The sequence below is a fragment of the Zootoca vivipara genome, chromosome 7 (genome assembly GCF_965207765.1).
Source record: "Zootoca vivipara chromosome 7, rZooViv2.hap1.1, whole genome shotgun sequence".
Lineage (NCBI taxonomy): Eukaryota > Metazoa > Chordata > Lepidosauria > Squamata > Lacertidae > Zootoca > Zootoca vivipara.
In genome coordinates, this window is record NC_142590.1 from 93648662 (window position 1) to 93672119 (window position 23458).

Here is a 23458-nt window from a genome sequence, read left to right on the forward strand (position 1 = left end):
CATAATGGACTCAACTCCTCTTGTCTCTGAGTTTTATTGGCTAACTCAGAAGATAAGCCATTTTTGGCTTACAACACAGTGATGCCAACTTTTCAAAGTCTGATTGTTACTGTAATGTCTCCAGGAAACCCTGGACTTCGGCAGTAAGGAAGCAATGCTGCTAAAACAGTCTTTACTAAACTGCAGTCATAGTTTATTAGTTTATTAAAGAGTTACACAGGAACGACATCCACCCTGCAGCCCTAACTGTTCACCTGTCACATACATCACAGTTACTTAAACTTCTAAAACTTTCCAGAAAACTTCTAAAATGAAACTACAACCCTAGTTTTCGTTTCTGGTTTGCACTCCCTGGTATTTAACTAAAATAAAGAAACAAAACACAAAGGTTTCCCCAAGGAAACTAATCAAGGGAGGTGAGTTACTGTTACTTTTCCTTTTACTATAGGAAAAATAATCACTTCAAGGGGGGTGAGCCACTGTAAGAGTGAACTACCCTCCCTCCCAACACACACCTGAAGAAGTGCAGAATGTCTGCAGTCTCAAGGAGTGGGGCAGCCCCCCTTTTATGGCCATGGGGCAGCTAAGTTAGGGACATCTGTAACAGGAATTTTGTCTCCAAAAAAGTCTTTTATAATAAAATCTTGGAAGGTATTTCCATTACATCTTCAGGCAAACTGTCAAATGTGTGGTGTATCACCACTGCCAACTTTGATCAGCCAATGGCTGAAATCTGTGTCAACTGAGCATATATTCTTTTTAAGTTTAAGTACCGTACTTGGAAATTAGTCCACAGTCTATTATTCTTAACACAGGCCTCAACAATTTTTGTCCGGTCACCGTGAGGTACCACGGGAAGTGTTTGCCTGAAATCTCCTCCAAGTAAGATTACTTTTCCTCCAAATGGTTTGCTGTTGTCCATTATTTCTTGGAGCAGTCTGCTAACCACTGCAAGAGCTGCAGAGGGGGCCATAGTACATTCATCCCAAATTACTATTTTTGAATTTCTTAAACGTTCAGCATCAACAGAATTGAGTCGTATATTTGATGCTGTATTCTCAACATCAAGGTAACTTGAATTGGGAGTGGTATGTTCTTCCACCCTCAAGAAGATTGGCTGCTATACCTGTGGAGGCTACAGGTAGTGCAATATTTCCTTGTCCACGAACTGTGCTGAGCAGGGTCTTGTAAAGATATGTTTTACCACTACCTCCTGGGCCATCTATGAAAAAACGGTGGTTGCTAAGGTTGTCATTTTCAGTTGCTTGCAATATTGTTTGTAAAGCTGTTTTTTTGTTCTTTGTTTAATGTAATTGTCATTCCTTCTGCTTTTTGTTTTTCAAAGACTTGGTTGTAGTTATCTGCAAGTAAGTCTGAATTTGGTAGTATAGGTGGTAATCCAAAATCTTCACATTTCCCCCCATGGAGCAGTAGACTGTTACATATTTCCTGTAACGCGATAGAACGGCATATTGTGCATTCATCGTTGTGATGGATAGGTTTTGGAAAGATACCTTCGGTGAGGTACTGTTCATCTTTTACAAAAAGATCATACATGTTCTGTAGGGAGGCAAATACACAAATGTACACAAATAACTCTCTTAGTTGTTTTGGCATGCTGTATTGGATAGCATCTTCTAAAGTGTTCTCCCACACTTGATCATCATTGATGAGGCCTCTTTCTTGCGCAGCATCTTGGAAACTGGGATAGATATTTCCATTGACAGTTCTCAGATCTTCAAATGATATTGCACCGGGAACATGGTGCAATAGGAGACGCATGCAGTAGCGTTCTGGATCTGATGATAAATTGACAGAATACATTCGTCCAATGATTTTGTCTGCACCCCGCTGTCGTAATTTCCATGTACTGGTTTCAGAGTCAAATACATAGTGTATTGGAATGTCCGAATATAACATTTTCCTTGCTTGCTCTTGATTTAATTTAAACCAAGCCGTCAGGTTGCTGATTTTGCTAACACTAGTGGAATGATCACATCCCTCCCTTTGCAGAGATCAGAGGTAAATCCATCTCCTTGTTGAAGTTAATGATCTGTTGAGTCTTTGAACATTTATTTTTCCTGTATATATTATTCAGTCTTGTGTCAATTGAGAATTTCTTGCTGAAGCTCTCTGGGCTGCTGCATTGATGTCATTTGGATTGAGAAATACAGATTGTTCATCAGGCCGATGCACTGCTAACCTATGGATGGTATGTGATTGGTAGTGCATTTTGTCGCGGTCACTCTGACCTGCACACCACCCCCGGACGTTTGACGGTCTATTGGTGATGTGCCAACGACAAACTAAATACTTTCAGTCACTCACACACCTCAGACCAGGATATTGTAAAATAAAACAAGATGGTTTATTGTATGTTCTTAAGCGTATTGGTTACTGTACAAAGCTTAAACGGTTTCAAATCACAGATGGTTCCTATACCGGCCTATTACCTCTAAATATGAATTACCGGCCTATTACCTCTAAATATAACTAATAATAATTATCACTAATCTCATAACACTGTATCCTGTCTGACTATCTCACTATCTAACAGCCACCTCAATAATAACCAGCTCTTATTTTCACACCAACTCTAACCTGACTGACTTCAACCAATAACTCCCTTCAACAACCTCACTGACTGACTCCAGGGGTGGGGTTTTTATACTCCCCCAGAGCCCCCCCTGGGTTCTTAGGGTTCTAACAGGGTTAACCCTCTACAGCCTGGCTAATTTTTAAACTGATCGCTACACATTTCAAACCCATTGAAACGCCATGCTGCTTCTGGAGCGCTGACGTATCTGGAATCCAGGAAGGTCTTAGTTTCATCATGGTTTAAAGTGCCTTGTTCTTGAATCGCAACATTTGCACAATCATTATCTTTGTACACATATTTAAAAAGGTATTTGACACTTTTTATGGAAGCACAGACTTCAACATTAATGTGGCAGTTGTACTTGAGGGCAAGATGTGGATTATATGGTATAACCCAATGGTTATCTATTGTCCTGCCATTCACAATTGAAGTTTGGTTTGTGTTTCTTCTATATTTTGGATAACCATTTGTATTTGCTGATGTTTTTTCCTGGAATGGATTTGGAAATTCCTTAGTGCATTTGTCATTTGACATACATGGTGAATTAGGGTTGAGTGGTCCGCATGGTCCATGAATCATATGTTTTGTAACAATTGCATGTAAGCGAGGAGTGTTGGTTATATTTGGAATTTCAGCAGATACAATTTTGTCTATCAGATCTTCAGTTTTGGGTTTGCAGTCATCTTTAAGAATAAGTAATATGTGAGCATATGGCAAACCCCTCTTCTGAAATTCTATTACGTAGACAATTGCTTTTGGTACTCCAAAAATAATGTTTTTTACAGAGATCATCAATTAAAGCTTTCAGTTTTAGATGAAATACTCTTGCAACTAAATCAGGTCGAGCATCAGTAGTTTGGCCATGTTGTAGGTTTTCAACAATCTCTTCCCATTTGGGGTTGCACGTCATTGTAATAAAATGATCAGGTTTGCCATATTTTCTAACAATTGCCATTGCATCTTGATAATTTTGGAGCATGTTTCTTGGCCTACCTGCAAATGAGGAAGGTAAAATATATGTTTTTCCAGGAATCAGGCCTTTCTGATTGGATTCATTAATTAAGTGGTCCATCAATCCTGAGTATTTTTCAACTCGCAATTTTTGCTGATTTTGTCGTACGTAGTTGAGTCTGTTGGATTCAGTTTTATAGTTGACTAGCTGACCCGGCCACGCGTTGCTGTGGTTTTTTCCTGTGATCCTCTCCCCACCCCCAATCCTGTCCCGATCCATGACGTATCCTGCCCCTCCTCCCTCCACCCCGGCTCATTCCTGTGTTTCGGTAGGATAGCCTCTCCTCTGTTGTCCCTGGGGAGTGTTGGCCCCTCCCCCATGTATCTCCATACCTTGGCCCCCACCATTGGAGAAGGAACTGTTAGTTTATGGGTTGGGTTTGTTTAATTTTTTTAAAATGTGATAGTACTTGTGGGTAGACAATATTTTTAGTTGTTCCATTTGTTGTGAAGATGTAGAGCAGGCATCCCCAACCTTCGGCTCTCCAGATGTTTTGGACTACAATTCCCATAATCCCTGACCACTGGTCCTGTTAACTAGGGATCATGGGAGTTGTAGGCCAAAGATGCCTGATGTAGAGATTATCTGGTTTGCCGACTCTTGAGCATGTAACATATAGTTGTCCATGTGAGAAGCAATCCGATTCTAGGTATAATCCACAGAATTGTAATGATTGGCCTTGTGATTTGTTGATGGTGATAGTGAATGCTAAGCGAATAGGGAATTGTAGTCTTTTAAATCGAAAGGGAACATCTGTTGGAATGATCGGGATGCGAGGAATAAGGGCATCTTCACCTTTGTTAGGTCCTGTTAAGATTGTGGCTTCTATGACATTGGGTAATAAGTTTTTTACTAATAGTCGTGTGCCATTGCAAAGTTTAGGCTGGTTTATATTTCTTAACATGATTGGTACACCAATTTTTAAATGTAGTAAGTGTGGTAGTATTCCTGGTAGTTTGAGGGAGTTTAAGAATTCTGTAGGATAGTTAAAAAGAAAAGCCTAGTGGAAGCCTTGGTTTGGTGTGGTTTCCCCCCCCCCCCGGCCTGTCAGGGGCCTACATAAAAGAAAAGCCTAGTGGTGTGAAAATGGCCGCTCTGGAGGTTTGATTAGCTTGGTTGATGATGATGTCATTTGGTTTGTGGGTGTGGCTTATATTTCACAGGAAGGGAGGGGGTGGAGGAGGGTACTACGCCACTTGAGGGCGCTGTTTGACTTGGTGGAAAAGCAGGTCTGTACCTGGGCAGGTGTGCGACTTGAGGGATTTTTGCCCCCAACAACGCTCTAGGAGTGCCCTGGATCGTTGTGTCAAAATTTCAGGACGATCGGTCAAGCGGTTACGGAGAAAAGTGTCAAACGGAATTTCACGATTTTTACATTTTTATATATATAGATATGCATCAACTATATACTGTTGTGTAAGGCGGCCAGCATTTAAGAAGGGGTTAAAGTTGTCTCTGATGGAAAGACGATACCCGTAATATTGCATTTGTGTAACTCGAATTCTAGGATTTCATGTTTGATTTGTTAAACATTCTAACGCTTGAGGTCTGTGTTGCAAAGGTATATCAATTCCCCAGCTTTGATCACGATAAGGGAAGAGTAATGGATAAACCATGGGTTCCGGATTGGGGTCAAGGACACTAATCCTTTGTGTTTTTCTTTTATTTATATCATCTGTACTTGCTTTGCAGTGTATTAGAAGATCTCTTTCTTGTGGTGGTTCGCCATCATCTTTTTGAAAAATGAAAGCAACCTCATTATGTTTTGGTGCATTATAGCGTATTTGGTCATTTCTATGATCTTGCACTATTGTCATGGTCACTTCCTTAATAATGTTTCCCGTTGTTGCAGCATCCTCCTCATATTCTTTTTCAACTTGGTACAACATTTTGCAGGCCTCTGCAAATGGATTTGTTTGAGCAATGAGTGTGCTTAGTGTTTTTATAATTTCTGGATTTATTCCAGTATTTGCTGAATTTTGCATTCTTTGCTCTGCTGCTTCAGAAGGATCTAAAATATATAATTGAGCAAACTGTCTCTTTTGTCCCTGTTCTGGGTGCAGTGTGCCTGCTCTGTGACAAATTGATCCGTGGATCCGGAAACAATATGGGCCATTGCCAGGTGGTGGAATAATGTTTTAGCTTGCCGGCCAGGCTGCTGAAACTGCCTGCAAGGAGGTGCCAAGATGGCGCTGTGGGGCGGTGGCGTGGGGGCCCGGAGTCCGTGGCGGGCAATGGCTTTTCTTCCAAGCAGGTAAACCGGGTCTGGCGGCTGGTAGCGGGCAGGAGAGAGTTGGGCTATCCCATTTGGCTGGCGCTGGGTGGACACGTGGAGGCAGCGTGGCCGGCATAGGGAGGTGGCGCCGGCCAGCACGGCCGGGAAACCGGACTGAGCATGGCCCTGGGGTTGGGAGGCAAGGAGGGCAAAGGCAGCGCTGGAACAGGGCAGGAACGGGTACCCTCGAAAGGGAGCTTCGGGGGCAGGAGGTGGAAATGCTTCACAGAACATCTGGCTCCAGCTTTTGCGAATGGTGGCGTGCTGGAGAGGCCCGCGGGCACCCGCCGCCACTTGTAACGGCCGCTGCCGTGCACACCCACCGCTTCAACAGTTCCTTCTGGCCGTCCGAACACTGTGTTCCAAGTCCCAACGGCTGTCCGTGGGGCACATGCGCAGTAGCGCAATCCCACGGACACTGACTGGACGCAGAGACACTTGGATATTATTATAGGGGATTCTAGCGTTGGAAGCATCAGTGAAGACAGTGAAGTCTTGATTGTAATCTGGTGCAGCAAGAACGGATCCTGATGTCAAAGCTCTTTTCAAGAGCATCAAAGCTCTTAACTCCCTCCCCCCAGGGCTTGTTTTCTAACCTAACTGACTCCGCCCCCTGGGTTCCTACTGGTTAAACAATTAACTCTTTCACTCTCCGCACTAATGCCACACCCGCCCTTCTAGCACATTCGGTGTTGCTCAGAGCAACTTCACAGCAATTAAAAGGGTGGGTTTTAAACAGGCATCGCGCCCACCCGTGATATTTTATACACATTTGTCTGTGCTCACATCCCCCACTCCCAGTTTATTTATTTAGCTTAAATCAACAAAATGGATTGACTTGGTCCAGTGATGCCAACTTTTCAAAGTTTGATTGTTACTTAAACTTCTAAAACTTTCCAGAAAACTTCTAAAATGAAAGTACAACCCTAGTTTTCGTTTCTGGTTTGGACTCCCTGGTATTTAACTAAAATAAAGAAACAAAACAAAAAAGCTTTCCCCGAGGAAAAATAATCACTTCAAGGGGGGTGAGCCACTGTAACAGTGAACTACCCTCCCTCCCAACACACACCTGAAGAAGTGCAGAATGTCTGCAGTCTCAAGGAGTGGGGCAGCCCCCCCCCTTTATGGCCATGGGGCAGCCGGGGTGAGACTGAAACTTGTAGACATGCCTCAAAAGCTGGATGTTGGGAGATTCGGGAAAGGTTTTACAATAAGCCCTCCTTCAAGCAGTGCAGTTAACCTATGGAACTCATTCCCGCAGGACGGCTTTGAAAGAGCAATGGACAGTCGAATGCAGGAGGAGGGGGCCATTGTTGGCTACAAGCTACGATGGCTGTGCTCTCTTTCTGGGTACCAGTTGCTAGAAACCTCAGGAGGGGAGATGGCTCTTGCGCTCGGGTCCTGCTTGTGGGTTTCTCAAAGGCATCTTGTTGACCACCGGGAGAATGGGATGGTGGACTGGGTGGTCCATTGGCCACTGGATTCTGACCCCAGGCCTGCTCCCATCCAGGGCTGTGGTGGACGGGCTTGCCTCAACGGTGTTTGGAGCACTTTCTGAAAAAGCTGGTCAGGCCGTGTAGATGGCGGCTCTTGGGGTCCCTATTTGCTAGCATTCCTTTGTGGCTTCGCCACCCCCACCCCCCACCCCGAGCTCCATTGAAGGACGTGTGGCTGCAACTTCTCAGCTGCACTGCAAGGCGCAAGTTTCCATGTCTGCTAGTCAAACAGCCATTCAGCTCAGCCCTCTCAAGGCCACTCGACTGCTTCATTAAACATTAAATATTCCCCCTCCCTCCCCACTCAATGACATATTGCAATGAATATGCTAGTTTTAATTGTATTTTGATTTGATTTTTTCTAAAGAAAACACTTTTTAGTTCTATTTGGTGCTGCTGATTAGCAACCTTCCGTGGAAGCATAATCAGGCAGGACAGAGGAATGAGGAAGAGTCTGTGTGGGTCTGTCCTCTGCAAAGCAAATTTTTTAAAAATTTTTTTCATATTTTATTACTTGTATCTATAAAGTGAAGCTTTTCATCAGTTTTGCATCAAAATCACAGCTTGTCCTGCAAATGTCCTCAGATTTTAAGTCCAGGCAAAAGTTTTTCTAACAAATTCATTGTGCCTTAGGTCCCAGTGCAGTTCAGCATAGCATCCCCCTGTGGACATATTGCCAGACATGAAACAAATTGAGAGCCGTTTCATGCAAAATGCTTCCCCTTAGAAAAATCTCTGTGCATTGGGTCCTTTGTGAAATTGAAAATAACACCCCCCTCCCTGACACATTGCCAGAAAGAAATGAACTTCTAATCGCTTTGCTAATGTGCGTGGCTTCAAAGGCTTTGGTTTTTAAGGGCAGATGGGGGGGGCAAGTGCAGATAAGCTGAAGGGCTACCTGCCCACAATTGCAGAGACGAGAGGATGGGGGTGCACCACTGTAATAGTGAGACCCCCCCCCCAAAGGATGCGCAAAACGGCAATCAGAGGGACAACTGCCAGTTCCTAAAACGCAGCCGTGTGGTTTCTAGAGCAAGAAAACGGTGACTGCCAGAGTCTTTTCTGAAGCCCTTTTCCAGGGGCCATTCTCCAGATGAGTCTCTCTCTCCCCCACCCACACATGCCCTGCCTAATTCCAGGGGGTTATCCCCCTCCTGTTGTGTTACCTGAAGGCAAAAATCATTGACAAAACGGGTCACCTGCGCGCTCTGCCTCCGGCTGCCGCACAGCTCCGACTCCTCTCTCTGCTCTTCAGCTGCCTTGTAGTCCCAGGGATCGGGGCAGCTGGCCTTCTACGGCCATGGGGTGGACCAGAGTGAAGACCGCTGCACTCAGGTCTGCTCCCAAGTCCCGTCCGCCTGGCCTGGCCGGAATGGCCAGAATTCAAACCAAGGTTGCCGTGGACACCCAACATTCTGCTCGGTCGCCATGGAGAATTCTCACCCAACTGCCGGCCACCTCTGCAGCGTTGCCCCCAGGGATCCGGCCCGTTGCGATGGGCCACAACGGCCACCCACGACAGGACTGGGTAAGTGGCCATGACGAGGCCTTAAAGACTGTCAATGGGATTGTAATTATGTGAACAGCTTGAGTGACAGCATGGAGCTGAGTCAGGAAAATTGCAGTTTCCTTTTTAGTTTATTTTTTAAAGCTCTTTCACATTTCCATTTTTGTATTGTGGGGTGTGTGGGTCAGGCCAAAGGGCCCAGCATGGTCCGCCACATCCCCACACAGCGGGTTGGGCTAGATGACCCTTGGGGAGCCCTTCCAATTCCACAATTCAGTGCTTTTTTCTGACCTGTGATTCCTGCCTTGGAGGGGCTGGACTAGATGAGCCTCAGGACCCCTTCCCATTCTATCATTCTTTTCATCTTTCCTGGGTCTTCCAGTCTCTGCATTTTATTTTAATTTTTTTTTTAAAAAAAGAACAGTATAATTGAACAACATAAAAGAAAGCATTAACAATGAAAATTCCATATATACATATCTAATTTATAGGTATTATTATCCAAATGCATGTATGCTTATTTTCAACCTACTGTGTTTTGCATAAATGTGTTCCGAATATACTTGCCTGTGCAACGTCTGTGTCTGTAAGCAATACTTAATGCATAAGCGCTCTCTCTCTCTCTCTCTCTCTCTCTGTATATATATATATATAGCAAGGACAATTGGATGACAGCAAGACTCTAACATGAAGGGGTTGCTGTTTGTCACAGTCTTGGCTGATACGTAGCATTGTAGCTATTTGGGTGTAGGGAGTGTTACCTAATGGTGACCTAGGATTTCCCTGCTGGTCCTCCCCAAGGTCAGGGTTGAAATCCTCCCATCTTCAAGATGCCAGTGTGAAGTACCAGCACCATGCAGCCTACACAGTGTTAAGAAAAAGTTTATTTGAATTACTTGGCAAGAGTCAGATTGGTTTCTGGCAAACACTTACCAATCCTGTGCAAGGTGGTCTCTGCGTTCTCCTAAAAATGAAAAGGAAAATTTGCTAAATTTGTGTGCAGACAGGGGTGCTGAAAAATTGCAACACCACAGACCTGTGAGTCTTGTCTCCCAATGAATGAGACTGAAATATTAATCTTTGTCCTTATTTTGCTATAGTTCATCTTAACATAGACGTGAAGCCTGAGACTGGATACTTCTTTCCTTTACTTTGATAGGGTTTCAGCTTCATACTAGAAGATGGTAACATTTCTTAGCGAGATTTTTCCACTCCATCATGCTAACCACTACACAACTTTCTCAGGCAGCTAGAAGGGAGCTCTTTCTCTGTGGGGACACTCCTCTCTGGCCCTCGTCCAGCCCGGACACAGAGATTTAGCTCCAAGGGCCTTCTTTTTCCATTCACTTTTTATTGATGTTCCAAATTTTTAACAAATGGATGCCAAATCAAAACAAATTCACTTGTTCCCCCCCAAAACCCTGGCTTCCCATCTATCCTTCTCAGATGTGTCCATAACTTCCCCTGTTGTAGCTTATCTTACAAATTTAAATCTTATTTCTCATCCGTTTCTTATAAAATCCCTTATCCATCAGCTGTCATTTTTTCAACTCCTGCTTGCAGAAAAAAGTGAGGTTACCCATATTTCTACCACTCCACATTAGACAGTTATTGGTGGTTGTTGTTTAGTCATGTCCGACTCTTCGTGACCCCATGGACCAGAGCACACCAGTTATTATTATAAGTTAAATCTTTCATCTTTCCAGCTTGCCTGAGAAAAGCCCTGATTAAATGTCTCTTTTTCTCTCCCTGTCTCCCTTCCTAGTATTCTCTTTCGGTTTATATGGGTGGTGCAATTCCAGCAAGAAGCAGCAGAGGTAAGAAATGGATTTCAAGGAGTCAGATGCAGATCTGTGGGTGCTCTGGTTGAGCCAGAGGCAGGGGGGAGGAATCAGATGGGGAAGGGGTGTCCTGAAAGTGCCTCCCTCCCTCTCCCTCTCCCTCTCCCTCTCACCCTGCACACAGAGAGCGAAGCAGTTGGTTCAGTGCTTGCAGGCGGGTGCAAGATGTGCTTTGTGCAACCAGGCTGAGGTTCTGCTCCAGTCCAGACACACACACACACACACACACACATACACACACAGATTGTGTGTGTGTGTGTGTGTGTTACAGAACAGGGCTAGGCAACCTAAGGCCCGGGGGCTGGATACAGCCCAATTGCCTTCTCAATCTGGCCCGCGGACGGCCTGGGAATCAGTGTGTTTTTACATGAATAGAATGTGTGCTTTTATTTAGAATGCATCTCTGGGTTATTTGTGGGGCATAGGAAATTCTTCATTTTTTCCCTTCCAAAATATAGTCCGGCCTGCCACATGGTCTGGGGGGAAAGGCTGAAAAAGGTTGCTGACCGCTGTTACAGAAGAACAGATGTAACCCGAGGTACCACTGTAATTGAAATCAAGAACAGAATCCTAAAACCCCAGGTCAAGGGAAACTGATCATAGTATTCAGTTTCTGTTGCATTTAATGTATAAAGCAAATCCTCTCCTAAGCAAGAGTGGAGTCCCTGCTTTTTCAGATCTAAGCCCTGATATCTTGTGTTCTGCTTCCCGTCAGGAACAAGGATGCCTCCATCAATGCAACGGTAGAGGGCACCTGTCTCTCCACCGCTTCAGACCAGGATGCTCCTCGGGGGAAGAGGGTCAGTATCTTCAGTTGCAAGATCCACACTTCTCATCCCAACCTGAACGTTAAAGGGGGGCTTCAGGATGTAAGGGGGTCCCATTTCTTTTGTGATGTGTCACTGTACATTGTTTTGCCTTGCAAGGATGCTATTAGCCATGGTCCTTCTTGCAAGACCTCCTACCACAAATAAAGACCCAGCATAAAAAAATATTTTCATAAAAAAATACATATAAGGTGCCTGATTTGGGGGGGGGTGGGGGGCTCGGAGTGATACTGCCGCTGAAAATCTTTACAGCAAGTATTTGAAATGTCCCAAAGGGTAAACAATAGGCTGGGACAAATTAAATCTTACACCAACTTTGTAAACATTGAAGATCACCATTATCAGGGCAGGCTCACTGTTCTATTCTTCATGTTGCTGCTGCTGCTGTTTGTTTGCTTGACATTCAATTTATATACCACCCTTTATCAAAAGATCCCAGGACAGTGTACAACATTAAAAACGTATTACATCAGAATATCAGTGATAAAAATATAATAAAAAGCATACTGGCAGCCTAACAATAAAATAACATAATAGCAGTCCTCTTCCCCCACACTTTCACAGGCCATAGATTATTTAATAGTGACAGGCCTGAGTAAAGAGGAATGTTTTTGCCTGGTGCCTAAATAATAATAATAATAATAATAATAATAATAATAATAATACCGGTAATAATAATACTTTATTATTTATATGCCGCCAATCCGACTGGGTTACCCCACCCCAGCCACTCTGGGCAGCTTCCAACAAATCAAAACACAATACAACATCAAACATTAAAAACTTCCCTAAACAGGGCTGCCTTCCGATGTCTTCTGAAAGTCAGATAGTCGTTTATTTCCTTGACATCTGGTGGGAGCCCATGATGCTTTCCTTCTCTCTACAGAGCCCTGCACAACAGCCTCCTAGCTATCGTTGAGCCATTCATCCGGTGTGCCGTGGGGGGAAAGGTAGGACCCTTCTAACTCTATGGTTCTATAAGTAAGGACAACCTTGTACGCAGAACTTGGCCCTGCCTGGATGCTCTGGCTTGTGAATTGTACCCCCATGATGGGAGACTTTGTCTAGGGACCTCCCATCAGGAGATGGTAACCCGGTTTTCAGCTTTAAAACAGGCTCACCAAAAAGCCTTGAGGCAGGTGAAGTGCAGAGCGGCCTCTGGTCCTGCCCCTGACTTCCACCCACGTGAGACGCAAAGGGGCTCTTTGGGGGGGGCGCTTTTAATGCAGCTGGGACCTCCTACACTAGCAGGTTCCCAGCACACTTTCTGCTGCATGGGGTCAGAAGGAGCAACCTCACTCCCCACAAACACACATTCAGTGAGCGCAGTTTGCAGGTGAGAACAAAGCTCAGGGCTGCCTTAGGGCCAAATGAGACAATTTGTGTTTGGTTTTCTTGTGCAAATTGGCAGCATACTTCAGGGGGCATGTAGCTCCTGTTTGACCACGCAGTGCCTCTAACCCCTTTCTTCCCTGTGTATCTGCGCATTAAAGAGCTTGGCAGAAACTGGAGGAGTTCTTCACCCAGCAGCAAGGGCCAGGACACCGACCAAGCCGATTTCCCAGGGTTAAAGCGTTGGCCAGCACAAAACCGCAGTCAGCATATCCTGGTGTGGGGAAAGGTCAGTGATCCCATATTACTTTCTCTGGAAGAACATATTCCCTCATGTCTGGGCTCTGAGATCTTCAGGGGAGACCCTTCTCTTGGTCCTGCCACTCTCACAAGCTGGGGACGTGGGAGAGGGCCTTCTCAGTGGAAGCTTGGGGCTCCCAGACAATTCTGGCACTCCCTCCCTAGAGAAGAATATACTGGCTTGCTCCTTGCTCCCCTTCTGCCCACAGGTGACAGGGCAGCATTCCAGGGTTAGTCTGACCAAGGCAGAATAGAGGGGGGGCTATAGGACTTCCCTTGATCTGGACACACGACTTCTGTTGATGCAGCCTGGAATAGGATTGGCTCTTTTTGCTGCTGCATCACACTGTTGACTCTTGTCCAGCTTGTGGTCCACCAAGACCCCAAGATCCTTTTCACATGTACTGCTAGCAAGCCAGGTGCCCCCCCATCCTATACAGAAGATGGGGCAGCTGATACAAGTTGCACTGCATGAGAACATGATACAAATCCCATGGACAGGACAGAGAGAAGTGTATTGGGGATGTTGCCCGAGAGAGCAGAGAGTACAATAAACAAGGAGACCTAATCCTGGATCTTATTGACTGTCTCTCCCTCCCCCTCCCCCTCCCCCCCCCTCTCTCTCTCTCTCTCGTTTGCAGATCAAAGCTGGAAGCAGAAGGGGAAAGTGTGAACTTCGGCGCCAGTGGAAAACTCAACATTATGTGTTGAAAAATCTGTGTAATGAGGCAATGTACATTTGCTTTGGGCTTTTATCTCTCGATTTGCTCTATTTGTGGAAGTCGTGGTGAAGTAGAGAGACAGTGTGGTGTAGTGGTCACAGCACCGGCCTAGCACCTCTGGGAGAGAGCAGTTTTCAGATCCCCCCCCACCTGGCCATGAAGGTAACTGGGTGTGACCTTTGGGCCATTCATTCTACAATGCTCAGATGAACCTACCTCGCAGGGTTGTTATGACCATAGGGGAGAACCATATATGCCACCTTGAGCTCCTTGGAGGAAGGTGGGAGATAAATAATAGCACGTAGTATATCTTTTGGGGGAGCACTGAAGATACTGTAAATCCAGCAAGCTTCCATGGTGGGACCCTAAGAAGCTGCCCCCCTGCATGTGCAGATTTTGCTCCTGCTTTGGGGAAGATTTCCCTAGTCATGGAAAGTTGTTCAAAAACAGTGGTTCCCAAACATTTTGGGGGCCCCACCCCCTTGGTTCCAAAACCCCACCCCCTGGGGCCACTAAATTACCCTTTAAAATGCATTGCTCACAATAGTGGTTTGCACAGCTGAGGAAGGACGACAGTAACTCAATAAAATTCAATAAAAACAGTAAAAATTACTTGCGCATCTATTCAAAATCAAGTGAAAACATTTTTAAGAAAGCTGATGAACTGGATACAATGAAACCAGCTTTTCAAAGTCCAATAGTCCTCCCCCTGCTCTTAGCTCCCCGCCAGGTAATCCCACCAAGGCCCCCACTTTGGGAACCACTGTTAATGCTGTGCTTTAATGTTGCAGACCTTGCAATGAAGGGCAGGTAAATGAAGAGGAACATGAAGAACTTTGGGGTCCATCCTGGGAGTCCATCGCAACCCACACCCACCTTGAATTGGCTCTGGTTCTGCCAGCAGTCGGCTGCCCTGGCTGTGCAACCCACTTGCCCCAAGGTTCTGCCTTCTTGAAGGGTGTTTGCCCATATTATCCCAGCAAGGAACAAATCCATTTTCCAGTCACAGGTAGTTGGTCACTAATGCGAAGGCTTTGAAAGGGGCTCTGCAGCAGTTTAGGAAAGTCATTTGAGTAATGGGACCCCCCTGCTGTTGCCAAGGATGCTCTGCTCTGGCAAATCTGCATGGCAGTTTCACATAAAGAGGATGCCTAAATCATGAACAGGACAATCCCATCACTTCTGGGGAGAAGGGACTCCTCCCTGTCTGCTACTCTTCCTAATCTGGGCATCCTGACTCCGTTAACCATCCCCATTCTCATTCTTTACTTTCTATATAACCACCAATTTAATAATTTAGCCAAGTATACTTGAAGGGTACATTGGATAACTCATTACTGCCGCGCTTCAAACAACAGAAGCAAGCAGAAAGATGCAGCCACCATCGCCTGCCTCAGGTGTCGCCCAGCCACCCAAAATTCACTCTCTTCTTTTATATCACTTTTTAAAAATTAAATTATTTCAAGTATATAATAACAACATCTGTATATGTAATATGTTTCCAGTCTCCTTCGTTTTGATTTGCAAGGCCCTTGTCAAGGCAGGCAAAGGCAGGTTCATTCTATTGTGAAAATGGATATAAAGGAAATTTCCATCTCTTCTGATGAGATTGTTGGAAGATTCAGGGTGGATAGAAGGAAAGGCCTTCATGAACCACATAGGTAAACAGGGGAACTCCCTTCCACAGCAGGCAGCGGTGACCACCAAGTTTGCACAGCTTTAAAAGAGGACGGCAGATTTGTGGGAGAGGAGAGGGCTGTGGATGGCTATGTTAAAACCAGGGATTGGGGGGGGGAGTTAAACGACTCCCCAAAAGTCCCACGTCCTCACCCACAGCCTCTAACTAAGGCCAGGAAATGACCATTGACACGAGCACCATAGAAGACAACAGCAAAGAGGCTCAGAAAAGCAGTCTATAGAATTGTAGCAATAAGCAAATACCATATATTGGACTATTTCCTCTGCCTATCCATTATAGAAAACTGTAGAAACACCAAATAATCGCCAAAATTCAACAGTTTGACGGATATCCTTGGTTCCAAAGGCTAATGACTCCTCTGGAAGAGGGGAATCCAGGGCTCCCCCTGACTCCATAATCCCTTAAGGATAGGGTCCCATACTCCTTCCCCTTCCACAAGGTGTGAACTTAGCCACACAATAGGAGGCAGGAGGCAGTTAAGGGCAGCACTTATACCCGGACAGAAGCCCATCGGGATGGTGGGTCGAATCCTGATACTTTCAAAGGAGAAGCACAGGAAAGCCTTGCAGCTTGGGGTATTTGTGAATGCTTTTAATCTTGGGAAGCAGGTATTTAAAAGGAGTCAGGAGTAAGGAAGATGGGCTCATTGTTCTACATGCCAAACACTCCTGCTTTGTGACATACTTGTGATGTATCAGTGATGCTGTTGAAAGATGTATTATGGGAGATGGGGAGAGGTCTTAAAAGTTTGCGCAACCCGATGCTCGGGGTTTCTATTCTTGGTGTGTTTGAACCTTGTTGCAGCAAATACAGATCAGGTCTACTGACGGCTCTTTTGGTTCTTTAACTTGGCTGGAGACTCCTTTTGCTGACCGGAGGGGCTCACGGGGAGGGGCACCCCAATGAGCTGGGCAGCAGAGTAAATCCGCACCCCAGGATCTTTTCCCTTCTCAGCTACTAGCCAGGGCGGCTGTGCTCTGCCTGCACAGCCAGAAGCAGCAATGTTTCTGAATGCCCATTGCTGGGCGGAGGGCTCATAGGTGTGTTTGTGTCTCACATTCAGACATACAACATGCCACAGTTACGCAAAATGAGAATTAAAGCAGCAGAATGTGCTCAGATGAATGTTTCTGAATATATTAACAAAGTTGTGTTAAAGTGTATATATCATTACAGATATGAAATTCTTCATATTATCACGTATGCTTAAATTGTTGAGCATTAGTCAAATGTATTTTGCATCAATAACAATTTTAATGTATAGGGGAAAAGAGGGACATGAGGATATATACTTCATGCCCACCAAACTGTACTGTAAACTGTGGATTCTGTTCTGCCATATGCCTCGTTATTCATATAATTAATAAAACCCCACCAAGCGGCATAAAAATGGTTGTTCCTTTTGGCCTCTTGCTGCTTCTACTTTTTGCGTCAGTTTTTCCAATAACGCTGTTTGCCAAATTGCATTATACCATTGATCCATAGTCAATAATCAAGATGCTGGACTGGAAGGGCCATTGGCCTGATCCAGCAGGCTCCTCCTGGGTTCTCACGAGGGGGCTGTTGGCTGCGGGTTTCCAAGAGCATAAGAAGGAAGGAAGGAAGGTGGCTGGATTTTTCCATGTATCTAATTTCTGTCTAATTTAGTCATTTCATCTAACTGGTGGTATTGTAACCAATCCATAATAGGGCTCCTTGCGGTTTCCATTGATTTCAGTTTGGTTCCTCCCCCCCCCCTGTAAAGTCCAGCAATTCCCTGTCCCCACTGTCTCTTTCTGCCCCCTCCCTTTTCTTTTCTCCTCTGCCCCCCACTTGAAATCTGGCACTTGGCCTTCCTGGGTGTGTCTGGCAGCCGTCAGGGTCAGGGCAGGGCAGAGCCACCTCGGTCTGGTTCAGCAAGCAGAGTCTCTTCCCAAGAGAAACTCTGCTTTTCTCCTTTCTTTAGATACAGCAAAGAAAATGGGTTCTAATAAACTCTTCCAGGTGTTGAGAAAACATAGGCTCTCTTTTCTTCATGAGCAGGATTTATTTACCGTGGCCCAAGGACCGCCTTGGGAAGAAAGCGATGCATGTTGAGGAGATCCAGAAGAGGGAGACATGAGACCAGAGATCCCAGTTAGGAAGGAGGCCCTGTGTCACGTTAACAAACGTACCACCTCCTGTTCACAAGTGCTGGTTCTGTGCCTTGTGCTCCCAGTGGAGCAGGCTGCTCTTGAGTTCTCATTGCCCCGTCTCAAAAAAGGACATCCAGGGACCTGAAAAACCCATAAAAGAAAAGGCTGCCCCCAATTATCAAGGGGGGGGGAATTGATAGAAGCCGTTCCCTCCCTGTGAGTATTTCCACTCTTACTTAGCAGGGCTCCCACAAGGCTAAACCGTTTTGAGCTTTTTAATTTGAGAATATATTCACTGTTTGCTTACTTATTAAATCTGTATACTACCCTTCATCTGAAGATCTCGGGGCGATTCACAGGATAAAAATACGAGATAAAGACACAAAATGCATAATAAAAACAAGAAGCAGACTCAACTCCTCTACCTTCTATTATGTTACAATGTGGGGTCCCCCCGTGAAGCCAACTTGGCAGTAGGTGCTCAATAGATAAAATACACACAGAGACACTCATGTGCAATACACAATTAGCCTAGAGAATTCATTGCCACAGGATGAGGTGATGACAACTAGCATATACAGTTGTACCTTTGAAGCCAAACGCCTTGGGAGTCAAACACTTTGGCTCCCGAACGCTGCAAACTGGGAAGTGAGTGTTCCGGATTGTGAATGTTCTTCGGAACACGAACATCCGGCACGGCTTCCGATTGGCTGCAGGAGATTCCTGCAGCCAATCGGAAGCTGTGCCTTGGTTTCCAAATGTTTTGGAAGTTGAACGGACTTCCAGAACAGATTCCAATTGACTTTCGAGGTACGGCTGTACTGTGTTTTAAAGAGGTTTGGAAGAATGAAGGAGCAGGAGGCAAGGCTGCTGAGCAGGGTCACGGGGAGCTGGCAGCAACACACTATTGGCTAAATGGAACCTCCTGGTTCAAGCGCACTGTACCCCTGCGTAGGAACAGAGCAGGAAAAGGCCTCACTTGCAGTCTAGACTCCTCTGATACAGAAAAGGTTCCTCTTAAGCAGGACACACCTTGGTTCTAATCTTTTCTTTTTGTTACTTGAGGTTCTGTCCACCATCCTATCTCCATCTATTTTAAGAGGTGTGAAAAGCAAGGATGAGCCTGAGGGGTTGCACATCTGCCATTCTTCCTTGCCCCTACAGATCTTGTCGCCAAGTTCTTACAATTGGGGGGGGGGTTGCCGTAGATCACTTGGGGGGGGGGGTCAAGTCACTGGTCAAGACTTAATTTGCAGGGCTTTTTGTGCTCTTACTGGAATTATGTTTTGTTTCTTTATTGTTGTACATTATTATGAATTACCTGGGGACTTTAATCTTTCCGTACGCTTACTGACGCTTCCTAGTGGGCAGTGAGTGTCTGTGTGTGTGTGTGTGTAGTTTGTGAATTTGCGCCCATCACACCAAAAATCGGGTGAAGTCATGCCAAAGTCACATTTTAGTCCGCCATCTCAATTCAAAATTACTCCTGGCTTCCAAATTCAGTGTGAAATTCATTTTAATGTAAAATCACCTAATCCGCCGTTCCCAAAGCAATATACGCAAACACAGCCGTCTTTCCAAATCTGCACTTCTCTGAATGCTGCAGTGCAGTTTTCTTTCTTTTTTAAAAATAGTTTTTATTAAAGTTTTTTGTGTTACAAAGGAAACAGATAAACGGGGAGTGGTACTTTATTGTTTACATATTTGCAGTTTTCAAGCCAAAGAACATTTCAAAAATGAGTATATTGGGGAAATATGTACATTGAAAGAGCATACAAAGCTGAATTATAATACAGTGGTACCTCTGGTTAAGAACTTAATTCGTTCCGGAGGTCCGTTCTTAACCTGAAACTTCTTAACCTGAGGTACCACTTTAGCTAATGGGGACTGCCGCACCACCGCCGCACGATTTCTGTTCTCATCCTGAAGCAAAGTTCTCAACCCGAGATACTATATCTGGGTTTGCAGAGTCTGTAACCTGAAGCGTCTGTAACCCGAGGTACCACTGTAGGGGCTAGTGCTTGCAAAATGCGTAGGCAAAACTGCATGCAAGAATTTGTATTATGGGAGGAATGCACACTCAATAAGCTGATGAAAAATTGCAAAAAGAGAGCTGTGCAAGGACTGAACTGAAGATGGGAAAGAGGAGAAAAGGTGGAAAGCCAAGGCTGGTTCACAGATTCCTGCTGTTACACACCAAGAGAGATGCCTCTGTTGAGAGTTTCCCCTCCCTCCCTCCCTCCTTTCAGCCACACATCCCGGTCTCAGCCAGGTGTCACATTTTTAAGACTGGAGGAGTTCAAATGCAGAGCAAACAGCTCTTTCCAGTTGCCAATGTTTTGTTCTTTCTTTACCCTGAGCTGCGTTGGCAACAGCAACCAAACAGCTGAAATGAAATCAGTTTGATCTATTTAATCTACAGGAGACACTGGGACAAAGCAGGCGTGTGTCCGTTGCGCTCTGTGATTTCTGCCTCTCTCCATCTGCTGTCAGAAATTTGGGTTTTCTGCCAGCCCCCTCGCATGCAGCCTGGACACGCATCCAAGCCGTTTACATCCCCAAGCCTCCCGCTCATTGACGAGTGGCTTGTGGTGCCGCGGCTGGCTTGGTTGCGTGCCAGTGGCCTCACTGCCGGTGCCGAGTGTTGCTTCTCGGGGGTCAAAAGCAATGCAGGCATCCTGGCTGGCCTTGAAGTTTGACTTGAAGCCAGGCATACTTACGCACCCAGTTATGTTGTTAACCCACCGCTTTCCCCACTGCCCGATTCCACAGCAGCATGGCTAGGGTTGGGGGAGAAATCCAGCTTCGTGTCTAGTTCGTTTGTGTTGCTTGAACCAATTTCAAAGCGGAACACAGCTATGCTTCGGAGTTTGCACTTCTCTGAACTTTGCAGTGCAGTTCTCCAACCAGTGCAGACACAAAAAATATAAATTAGTGACAAAAGAATACAGAAAAGCATTATACTAGAGAAATATTGCTTGCAAAAATAAAGTACAAGAAGAGTTCTAATGCGTATGGTGAAAAATGAGTTACGTGTTTTAAAGGGCTCTGGTTGGAGAAAGTTCTGGATGTGATACACAGGAACAGTACTATACAAGGCAATGAATATTCTATCAACACAACTAAGACTAGACTTCTCCAGAGGAAAAGGACAGAAGATACAGGCTTGTGATACTGAAAATCTTGGCATCAGTCCCATTTCTTTTCCATATTTCCACACTTCCATTTTACATGCGTGTTGCTTTAGTTCATATCCCCAAACCTAAAGTCTGAAACCAGAGCAGCGTTCAATGGATCCTTTTTGTCCTCCTGGGAGGCCCATTAAGAACGTAGTTACAGCAATTCAGGTTGCATTCACTTGTTAATCCGTGTTAATCCATGTCATGTTCGTTATGTTGCTATCGAGATCAAAATCACCATGGTGAAGTCTTCGGAAACACATTTCCCATCAAATTTCTGCACAAATCATCATTTTGATAATTTATGCTACGATGCATGTTGTGCATGCTGCTGTTTGGATCTGGAAGGTGCCTCGAGGGCTTTCTGGTGAGATTGCAAAGCAGCATTCCCCGGGGGTCAGGATCTGCCCTTGGGACTTTCCCAAGACCACATCCGCTCTCCCCAGGTTACACCCTCCGGTGAATAATGTGATTGTGCTTCTTGCGGCCAGGCAGGGTGAAGAGATGTGTGGGTGTGCAGAGGAAACCTCATGAGTCTTGTGTGAGTGGAATGCAGCTATTGTTGAGGAAGTTGGGTATGTTCACCCTGGAGAAGAGCAGACTGAGGTGTCACCTGAGAGCCATCTTCAAAGATCTGGAGAGAAGTTGGAGCAAGCGTTTTCTGCTGCTCCAGCAAGGACTCAAACCAATAGATTCAAATGGCAAGAAAGGAGATTCCGGCTGAACATTAGGAAGAGCTTTTTGAGGGCAGGAACTATTCCGCAGTGGGACGGACTTCACTGGATATTTTTAAGCAGAGGTCGGATGGCCATCCGTCTTGGATTCTTTAGCTGTGATTCCTGCATTGCAGGGGGTTGGACTAGATGAGCCTTGGGGGTCCCTTCCAACTCTACCATTCTAGGACGTGGCGAGGTTTGCCACTGCTTGGATGGGAGTCCATTGCAGACATTTATGGAAAGTAATGCAGTGCAGATTGGGAGCAGCTGCCTCTGGGTGTGTATTTGGAAGTGAATCTAGTGCGTGCCAAAACAGTCAAAGAGACTTATCCCAGGTTAAAGGCTAGCATGCTTATTATAGCATGAGGTTTTAGGAACTCAATCGCACTTAGTCAAATGCATGAAGTGAAATCTTCATTGACAGGTATATAAAAGAGAATTGTAAGGTGGGAGTTGAATAGCAATGAGATGCAAAAAGCACAGTTAGTGATCATTAGGGCTTAAATTATGTTAAACAGGCACGCGTGTCACTATTTTTAAGTATCAGATTGATGATCATTGCTGAGATTCTCTTATTAACACCTGTAGTGGAGCAGGTGAAATGTTTGCAGGAAATAGTCTTAGATGACACAAAATATATTCTGGCATTCATTTGGAAGCTAATTAACACATCTAGTTTGATTTTTTTTTGAAAAACATTTGTCTCTGTTTAGCCAACAATTCTTGGTATTCAACTTCCTGGTGAATGGTGATTCATATTGCATTGCTACATGACACCATTGCAATCTCCAAGCGGTGAGAGACTGGGGGTTCCAGACACGCAGGTTCCATTTCGTTGGAATGAAGGTCAGCATAGACCAGGGGTCAGCAAACTTTTTCAGCAGGGGGCCGTTCCACTGTTGCTCAAACCTTGTGGGGGCCTGGACTATATTTTGAAAAAAAATATGAACGAATTCCTATGCCCCACAAATAACCCAGAGAAGCATTTTAAATAAAAGGACACATTCTACTCATGTAAAAACATGCTGATTCCTGGACCCTCCGCGGGTCAGATTTAGAAGGCGATTGGGCCGCATCCGGCCCCCAGGCCTTAGTTTGGGGGACCCCTGGCATAGACTATGGTGTCTTTAGGATTATATGGCCTTATTTGCACTTATAAACAACCTGAGGGGGGCCCCTCACAACATTAACACCCCAACAGATTGTACTTCTCCATTTGTCGCAGCTTTGGATCCAGCACAGAACAAGCAGGTCTCTGTCTCCAGCTTCCAACCAGCTCAGCTCACACCCTGAAACTTTGGCTCTTCTCCTACCGGTACCTAGCAGCTAGGTGAGGTGGGTGGAGGAAAATCCCCTCCATTAGCCTGGAGAGCTTCATGCCTTGGCTGTACTGTAGCTCTGGCAAACTGGCTCCCTCTTTGGGGATGCTGATGAAGCTTCTCGAGTGGCCAGGTAAGCTCATTTTCTTACAAGGAAACTTGTCTGACCAAATCGGCAGCCACTTCAATTAGATTGTAACCATCACTAAGTACAGGACCCCAAGAACTGGAAGGGCCTCAGGGCATCATCCTGACCCCCACATGCAGATCTTGAGCTGAGCCTGGGAAGCCACTCTAGTGCCAGTCTCTTGGAGCGGCAGCCCAAGCAGGTGGTGGCCTCTGCAGAAGACGGAAGTGATGCTGGGGCTGAGCTCTGTCCAAAGTCAACAGCAGCAGAACAAAGAGGAATTTGAAGCAAGACTCTCCTCCTCTTCCTCCTCCTCCTTGCTCACTGTTGTGTGACATCCTACGGAAGTTCTGAGAGACTTGAAAGGAGGACCTGGGGTCCCTTGCAGACAAC

General features: G+C 45.4%; 1 long non-coding RNA gene across 1 annotated transcript; it reads left to right on the forward strand.

The window, feature by feature from the left end:
- Positions 1–631: 631 nt before the first annotated feature.
- Positions 632–16437, forward strand: LOC118077729 (uncharacterized). Its single transcript, XR_009557967.2, has 6 exons — positions 632–8910; positions 10655–10706; positions 11446–11530; positions 12444–12507; positions 13051–13178; positions 13831–16437. It is a non-coding gene; the product is annotated as an uncharacterized LOC118077729 (long non-coding RNA).
- The last annotated feature ends 7021 nt before the right edge of the window (positions 16438–23458 follow it).